This window comes from Poecilia reticulata, linkage group LG13, assembly GCF_000633615.1.
Source record: "Poecilia reticulata strain Guanapo linkage group LG13, Guppy_female_1.0+MT, whole genome shotgun sequence".
In the NCBI taxonomy this organism is placed as follows: Eukaryota; Metazoa; Chordata; class Actinopteri; order Cyprinodontiformes; family Poeciliidae; genus Poecilia; species Poecilia reticulata.
This window is the reverse complement of record NC_024343.1, coordinates 20,391,358-20,400,766: the sequence shown is the minus strand read 5'-3', so window position 1 is coordinate 20,400,766 and position 9,409 is coordinate 20,391,358. Positions and strand designations below refer to the sequence as shown.

At 37.9% G+C, this 9,409-nt stretch overlaps 1 long non-coding RNA gene across 1 annotated transcript; it reads left to right on the top strand.

Annotated features, from left to right (window-relative positions):
• The first annotated feature begins 3,063 nt into the window (after window positions 1-3,063).
• On the top strand, window positions 3,064-6,374 carry LOC103474756 (uncharacterized). The gene is made up of 4 exons (XR_535219.1): window positions 3,064-3,123; window positions 3,253-3,388; window positions 6,035-6,165; window positions 6,240-6,374. It is a non-coding gene; the product is annotated as an uncharacterized LOC103474756 (long non-coding RNA).
• The last annotated feature ends 3,035 nt before the right edge of the window (window positions 6,375-9,409 follow it).

The following is a 9,409-nucleotide window of genomic DNA, read 5'->3' as shown; positions in this document are numbered from 1 at the left end:
TCCATCCATCCATCCATCCATCCATCCATCCATCCATCCATCCATCCATCCATCCATCCATCCATCCATCCATCCATCCATCCATCCATCCATCCGCTTATGAATAGAAACTGAAATGCTTATGAATTTTCTCCCTCTGCGTATCACCCACTGCCATGTCTTAGATGTTGTAAACAAACAGTTTTAGAAATAGCATCACTCACATTATTTAAATAACTCTATGTATCCAGGATAGACTTGAATTTTTCTAGCAACATCTAATGAAAAGAAGCAGGACTAAGAAGACAGTTTTACACCACACAGCTATTGTGCCTCAGTGGAATTATCTGCAAGATTTAATTCCTTATTCTCATTGCTACTTTTTATGTGGAATAGAAGCGGCGATATATCAGCACCTAAGCTGTGGCTGATCAATGAGTCACATTATGTATGTCATTAAAATTATTTTAAATCACATTATTTTATACAGCAGATACATCCAGCCTTTGAAGCTCAATGTGCTGTAGAAAAGCAGGGAATTTCCTAGCGCTGTCTTGTGAGCCGAAGCACTGACAAGCACTCTTACGCCTTTGAATCTTTTTGAATCTATTGACTATTGTATATGAACAAAAACATTGTTCTAATTTACATTTAACATACCTGCTGCACTTAAATTTGGAACCACCATATAAAAGTTAGAAAATATTTTTCTGACACGTAGATTTAGTGACACAGAAATAAGAGTGCCAGCTTGAGTTTGCAAGATTAGACTGTTGAACTTGCCATGGGGAAAACAGTGAAGAAACCTCCAAATTAGGCCAAACCAGTTTCCTATTGGCTGGTATAATGTGGGTGAGATTTTATGGTCACTTAGCCACACAAGACAAGAATAGTCAGGCTCAGCACACACACTTGTACATATACTTTCTCATAGCATATACACACTTCCAATTATGACCTCCAGCCTACGGGTGTTTGGTCGAACTGCAAAGCCAACCGACTGGTGGCTCTTCGTTAACCCCAGTCTTTCCTTCAGGCTCCATCATATACATACACACCCCACTGCCTTTTCCTCCTTTTCATTAATATTCATAATTCATGTGGAATGAAGTGAATTGGGATCATTAAATGCGCATGAATATTTGTCGGATGAAAGTTTAATTAAGCCATCCCTCTTTGGCAGCGTGATGTCATCACAGCAGCTTCCCATTCACTGCATCCAGCACCGCTTAATGGCCTGTGCCTTCTAAAGTGCTACTCTGCGCTCACCAGGCAGTCATCGCCCCACCTACATGCACAATCTTATTTTACACCCCTTGAGTTTGATTTGATAGAACCAATTGACAGGGATGGCATTTGAGTGGTTTATATTGTTCCAGTTCCAATATGGGGATCAATCATGCTTAATTCAGTGCAACAGGAGAGCCGCTTTTGTGGTGGATGTCATTTATTATTTAGGGCTGTGGCCTTATATATAGCCTATAGGCTCTGGTTTAGATGGCTGCTGGCATATGGATCACAGATTGCCACAGATGTGTTAGGTTATACCAGGTGCGTTTCAGCTTTCTTTGAAAGATAATGAAATTACACTCTGTATATTGCTGCAGAAGAAAAGTTGCTGCTTACATTTACACCTGTCCTATAAACTTAAGTTAGGATTTGGAGAAAAAATCCCAGTTTTAGTTTGGAGGACACACAAACAGGTCTTTCTAAAAAGTATTCAGCACCTTACAGATTTCTTCTATTTTTTTCTTCATTGTCACTCTTACATTTTTTTACATGATCAAATCAATTTTTGCTTCAAAGATAATATATCTAATGTATGTCATTGTTAGTGGAAAACAGCTCAGTTAAACTGGGTCAGCTGGGTTTTCTATTCAATTTATTTTGGTTAATTTGAATGCAGGAGTTCTGTTTGGATGTGGCTTCTTCGACAGGCCTCATCTTGGTATTTTCTGCAAAAAGGTGAAATTGATCATTTATGCTGATAAGGGATGGGCTCCTTTTTCAAAATGTTGACAGCTGTTGAATATAACTAATAAAGAAACTTATGATCTAACTTACCTACTCTTAAAATCGAGTAATCTGTAAAGTTACTAAGTTACTTATTCAAGGAGTAGTCATCGATCAAAAATCATGTCACTTTTTAAAGCTAACTATGCCATCTTTGGTCACGACATAAAAAGGGCAACTGATTTTTTACAGCACTGTATGCAGAGAACAGCTCATCACTGGCATGATGCCATGCTGTTTCACCACCCACTCAAGACAAATAGATTCAATAATCTAATGAAAGGTGCCCATGCACTTCTTTTCTGTACTGCTTTCCTTTTTTTCCTCGCAACATGCTTTTTATCCAAATCTCGTCATTGCATGTTACTGCTGCCCAGATATGCTGTGACCGCTTCCCTCTCACACAAACACAAACACACACACGCACACACATGCTCATACGCAGTGGGTTTTTCTATCTTCACAATGACTTTGTATTGACTTTCATTCATATTTCATTAGTTTCTGTAGCCCTGATCCTTACCCTAAACCTAACCTAACCCAAAAACAGCACTTATTCCTATGGGGCTGAGGGTTTGGCTGCGATAAGAAGTAGTTGGTCCCCACAATGTTGTATGTGTTAGGAAAATGGTCCTTGCAATGTATCAAACACACACACACACACACACACACATGCGCACACCCCCCCACCCCCACACACACACACGCATATTAGGGGAAAGATCTATCCTGTTGCTACAGTGCTGCAGTGCTGAGTAGCACTATAAGAAAAAGGGAGAGGGAAAGAGAGGGAGATATCTGGCAAGGACCCCACACCGCAAAAAACGGACTGCAGAAGGCCAACAACTTCAAAATCAACCAGCTTATTACTCAACAGACCATAATAAGAGTGTTAGCTGAAATATTTTAAGTTATTAATAAGTGCATAAAATGAGCATCTGTTGCAGCAAATGAAAATAGGCAATGCTTGTTTTTCATCCAGTAATCACTCTACCCCCACTGCTCCCATCACCCCAACCCCTGTGGCTGCTGCAAGAAGTGAGGTGTCAGCACATTTCAGACAGCTATAGGCTCACTTCATGCCTGCCTGTTGAGGTGCGGGCTAATGCCCTTTGCCAAAGGTGCCATATGGTAAGTGTTTTATTGCATTTGGGAATTGAGAGGGAATAATTGTCCTGGAGGAATAATTAAGAAATGTATTTTAACTGTAAAGTTCTCTGCAGCACAAATATCTAACTTCTCTGAATATATTCTGTGCAGGTCTTTTTTTTTCCCTTTTTCCTTACCTCCTGCTGCTTTTTAAAGCCTCAAACACCTTTTGGAAAAGATAATGAGCTCTGTCAAGAAGCAAAAAGAGACTGCTCCTTTTTGCTCCCTCATACCTCCAACTCCAAAAGTAAGCTTTTGCCTTCTTCTCCTCTTCATTATAATCAACAGCAGAGTGTCCCATATTCTTTGCTGCCGAGCAGAACATGCCCTCAGAGACAGTCAATATTGCAGCTTATAACCTATAACTCTAAGCTCCACCCCAGAAAGAAAAAGTTTTCCCTTTGAAGATTCTCATCACTATGGTAATCAGCTGATCAGAGGGTGTTATGCCAACTTCTTGTTATGCAAATATTTGATTTACATGCAAAACCTCTGGATTAAAAGTTTAATTTGTTCTTGAGTTTTTGCTTGGAGTCTGACTGCCATCAATAGCTTATTGCAGAGAGGAAATTTACCATTTATCATTTATTGCAGAGAGGAAATTACAGTTAGATGAAGAATTACTGAGATAGTCTGATCACTGAATGTAATACTCATTTTAGGAAAAAATAATCCTACAATGATTTGAAGTTTAAGTCTTTAAATGTATGGACATTTTTAAACAAACAGGTGCTCTCATCAGGTGTGAGGAGAGATTTTTTTTTTGCCAGAACAGGGAAGGTTGTACAAGGCAAATGATAGAAGAAAATGTTATGGGCAGTAAAAAATTTCCCTTCCCAGCATGATGAGAACTTTAAACATACAGTCACAGCTTGACAATAGAATACTTTCAAATCTGAATCTAATGAAGAATTTGTGCTAAGACTTGGAACTAATTCTCACAAATACTCTCCATCTGACTGAGCAAAAATGTTGCTTCTCTGGATGAATAAAGCTGGTAAGGGCGTAGCCCCAAAGACTTGCGGCAATATCAAAACCAGATTTACTTTTTTTATTATGCACTACTTTGCATCCATCACAAAATATTCCAATTAAATTCATCAAAGTGTTTTATTGAATCCTGAGAAACTGTGAAAAGTGTGCAAAGGACTATCATTTCTATACAAATTGGTCATTTATTGAAGAAGTTATCTGAGGAGAGCTGTGAAAGATCATTTCTCAGTCTAAATTTTTACAATAGCCATTTCAGTCCAGCGCCTGTCCTATTGGGAAAAAGGCACACAGCCAACCTTCATGCACACAGTAGGCTCTTTTGAGAGCTTAGAGTTGTTGTTTTTTTCCTCCTTCGCCCCCAGCTTAGGCCCGTTATCGTCACTGTCAGGGCAAAGCACATTACTTCAAACTCATGCAGGAGCTGCTTGAGGCTCACTGTGTTCCTCAGCGCAAAATAAGAGGAAGAAAAGTTCAAGAGGAGTTTGGCACATCCGGCAAGATGGGACCATGTCAAATTCACTGAAGGCTGTTCCAGGCATTTGGGTCTGTTGTTGTCACAACTAATATTGTGTGGTCGCTCTATCCTTGGCTTGTGGGTTTCTCTGTACAGAAATGTGCAGCATTTGCCTTGACAGGCAGTCTGTTTATTTAGAATGTCAGGGAATTGGAGACGAACTGTGAAGCTGCAACAGCAGATCTTGAGGGACAGGTTTTGTGTGGGGCTCTGTGAGATAATATCTCTATTTCACAGTCACTTAAATGCCCATGTTGTGGATGAGTGTATTATTACTTATCATGACAGATAACTTACTTTGGATTTTGAAAGCAGTATGTGATTAAAAAATGGTTTTATGCAGATTTACTTTTTACATTTTAGCAATGAATGCATTTCATTCATAATTATCCACGTGGACTACACACATGAATAAGAAAAGTAAATATTTTATATAATTAATTTTTCTACAATTATCCATTTTGACTGTCCATTCAGGTTTCATGAAAAGCTGTCATCCTTCAGGCAGCCCTGTGGGCACATGTCTATGGACCCACAGTTACAAGGAAAATGTCACAAAGGCAGAAAGAGCACACTATAATTTATTTTCATTAGTCCTTTAAACAAAGTCAATTCAGCATCTGATTTGACAAGTACTCATGGATCCATATTTTATTTTAAAACTTTGCCATCACCATCAAGAAAAACTCTTTGAAGTATTTGGAGTTAATATGACTTACAACCCATTTCAATTTCCCTTTGGGATCCATCCATCCATCCATTTTCTTACACCCTTGTCCCTTAGTGGGGTCGGGAGAGTTGCTGGTGCCTATCTCCAGCTAACGTTCCGGGCGAAAGGTGGGGTGAACCTGGACAGGTCGCCAGTCTGTTGCAGCCCTTTGGGATCAATAAAGTATTTTTGAATTTGACTTTGATCTGAATTAAAATGTTTAAAAAGTTAGCCTCTTAAAATATCTGAGAAATGCTGAGTGTAACTTAACTTCTTTGATTGAATACAAACTCTGCAGGAAAGCATCTGCTTAATGTATCACTTAATAGATTATGATTTGGAACATGAACTTCGAACTATAAAATAGTGACTAAAAGTATTCATACAGTAATATTATCTTTTAAAACTAAGCATTAAAATAAACAAGGGGAAAAATACCATTTTCTGGCAAACTATAGGGTAGACTCAATGTGAACATAATGTTATCAGATGGAAGTCATTTTTAAGGAATTAAATACAATGCAATTGGTTCTATTTTTTGCACATATTTTGCACCTGTTGGCAGATTATTTTGTTCAGTGTTTACAAGGTGGATTGAAAAGCTATGATAATTTATGTTTGAATTTCTGCTTCTGTTCTTGAGTGTGGTTGAAGTTCTTATTTATCTGTTCTCCAAGTTGCAGATCTGCCTCCTGGGGGCATAATTTGGGCAGAGTTTTGCAGTCACCTGGGGGTAATCTTCTAACCATCTCTAAGAAAATAAGGAACTGTCTGATAACCACTCAACACCTGATGGTCAACTGTACTGGTAAGATATGAAGTGTAATGCTAGCCTTCTCTAATGTAGAAGGTTCCAATGTAGTCCTGTTCTCCGACCAACAGATTTGATGAAAAGACTCGCCAGGTCATGATTTGAGCAACTCCCGGAGCTCCTTTGTCCTTGAAACCTTTGACTGGGCCAACCAAGTCCTGAGTATGTTTACTAAATATTTAACATATTTAAATTGTATTCTCTCTCTGTAGTTATATCTGCTTACGACATAAATATGTACAGTGTTATTTTGTGATGTATTGTGAGAACAAAAAATAAATACTTGTAGTTTCTTGCTCATTCCATCTTGATGCCATTCTTGCTTTGCATACGTTCCCCACTCCATCCTCTTTCATGATTTTCCTGCTATTTTTTTTTTTAAACGCTAGCAGTTTTGAAGATAGATTTTCACTTTTTTCTCCTCTATCAAAATTACAATTTATTTGTTTTTATGTTTCCTGCATATGGTTACAAACAGCTTTTGTTGTGTTTTACATGACTACTCCATACACATACTCGTAAACACTGAGATAATATCTAATTTGGACAAACTGCATTGATGTATAGAGGTCATATGCCTGGTAAAGATATCTTAGAAGGAGATTTTGGGCAATTTGAGAACATGACGGACACGTGCAACCCACATAAAATGGGGATGCCTCGTTAAGAAACACAGGTTAGGGAAGCTAGGTAGTCTACCTAGCCAATAGGAAGTTTAGTTTCCAGTCCTTATCAACCAATCAGAATGCAGACTGCCGCTGTAGGTCCCGCCTTCTTCCCCGTGTCTGCAGCATTGTTTGTGTGTGCGGGAAAGATCCGCCATGAGGAGGAAACTGCAAAGCTGTGCAGCGTGAGAGTCTGTGTTGGTTAAGGCGGAAACTGTAATAGATACGAACTCTAAACAAATTCTATTGCAGATAGAATTACTCTTTATCATTCGACTTCTAAGCTGGAAGTTGTGAAGTGAGTTAAAAGACTGAGCTTCAGTTTTTCTGATGAGCACTGCTAGTGCTTTGTCGTTAGCCTCTTATTGGCTGTTGGTTTCTTGGGAGTTCATCTCGTTCTCCGTTCATCTGAAGGTAAAGACCAAAATATAGTATATTCTTACTTTATTCACGATGAAAGTTCATATTTATTGATGTTAAAGTATGAAAAATATGGCTTGTTACATTATCTAGTGCTCCACGTGTCCAGACTGAGAGCCACCATACTGTTGTCCCAAATGTGTGGCATTGAGATCGGTGAGCATATTATGTGCCTTTCATTTGGGTTTTTGTTCTGTTTATCACATTGTTATTAAATAATAACCTTTATTTGGACTACTTAATTATTCAAATGTAAACTTTTACCACTTTTGGATAAAATGTAATATTTAATATTGTGTTTGGAAAAAATGCTTTTGCAATTTACAGAAAAGTAAGTTCACAATGCAGTGTGATACTGCATTCACATAAAATATAATTGTTTTATTGCAAACTTGAGCAATTTGATAACAAATGGATGTCAAATGTGATGTCTACAGAAACATGATTTAAGGATTAAAGCTAGAACAGCTTAAATTCATCTGTCTGCCTTTGTGTGTCATTTAAACACCCCACTGTGCTCCGATAGCCGAACCTATTGGCTCATTCATCTAAAATATGTAATACCCTTCTCTACTTTGTTACACATGCAAATGTTTATGTATGATTTCCATACAGTCGCATATAAACTGCTTTGTGAATATTACAAATTGTAAACTGAAACACGTTCTACAACATTATACCCTTCAAAACCAGCATTGCCTGTATCAATGTGTCAATGTTGGATGACCCGAATCTTAAAAGAATCAACACATTCTTCCAAAAATAGTATCCAAACTTCCGTCTGCTCAATGTTCCACCCAGAGAAATAATATTTCATCAATCCTTCAACCCTTTATTGACAGGATGTCCACTTATATTTGCCTGACAGGCATTGGGGCATGATAAAATATTAATTTTATATTTGCTGTCTGGTGTTCCTGGATGTGGGAACAAGTCCCTCTCCCCTCTGGCAACAAAAGGCAAAGGTTCACACTGTACAATTACGAGCAGATAATGTTAATGGCATGCTGAATAGCAGGAAACATATTGACAGCACTGGCTAATAACCCGTGTATGTACAGTGTAATGTGGGGACAAATTACAAAAAAGTCACTTTGCTATAATGGTTAAAAGAACGACCTAGTTGTCAGAGAGAACATTTTTCAGTCATTTATTCATGCTCAAAAAGGCACATTTATATTCATGCTATTGAAATGTCCTTGTCTCAGAAACCCAATCCCCACCAGCTCGCTCATCGTGATATTTAAACTAGAAACTCTGCAAAGGTTGAAAAATCCAGCCCATCCATGCCTCTGCACTGAAGCAAAAAAAAGTTAAATCTCAGAATATCCAAACTCAAATTTATATTTCACTGAAGAAAAAAGCTGTCATTTAACTTGCAGAGTTAAAACATATGATGCCACATTAAAATGGATGAAAATGAACAAAAAAAATGCTAAAAAAAGTTACCACGAACCAATTTTCATACTTTGCATAAATCATCAAATTGACAACCTTGCACACACTCTTAGATGTGGTGGAGCACTTACTTGCTGGTTTGGTGTGTTTTATTAAGAATCTGTCTGGAAAGTACATGAATTATGAGCATCTATCCCTGCAGCAAGTGCAAAAATCATGCCATCAAGTGTTACTACAGCTGTGAGTATAGATGAGAATCTTATGCATTAGGAAAATCTAATACAGTATTCATAAACAAGTGATACTGCATGTTAATCTTGTGACCATGGGTTTACAAAAATACTGTGAGTATAGATATATGCCAATTAATAAGGACATCATAGTTTCTTTTACTTTATTTCAGTAATTCAGTTAAAAAAAAAGAAAGTTATTACATATTTTCATTGCACAGTTTACAGCTAATGAAAACCCAAAACTTAGTCTCTCAGAAAATATTTCTATTTCATTAGATGAATAAAAACAGATCTTTACAATAACAAAAACAGTTTACAGACTACTTATTGCAGGGAAAACTGCTGATTTAACTCTTAGCAAACCTTCATTGGCGCAGTCAACACTTCAGGGGTGGACTGGCAAACCAGCCTACCAGGGATTTCCCAGGTGGGCAGGTGGGTTAGGGGCTGGTGAGTTAAGCTGTCCTGTCAAATGCCTTCTCCATTTCTCCTCCTTTCCAGTCAGGCAGATCGCAGGACAGAGTG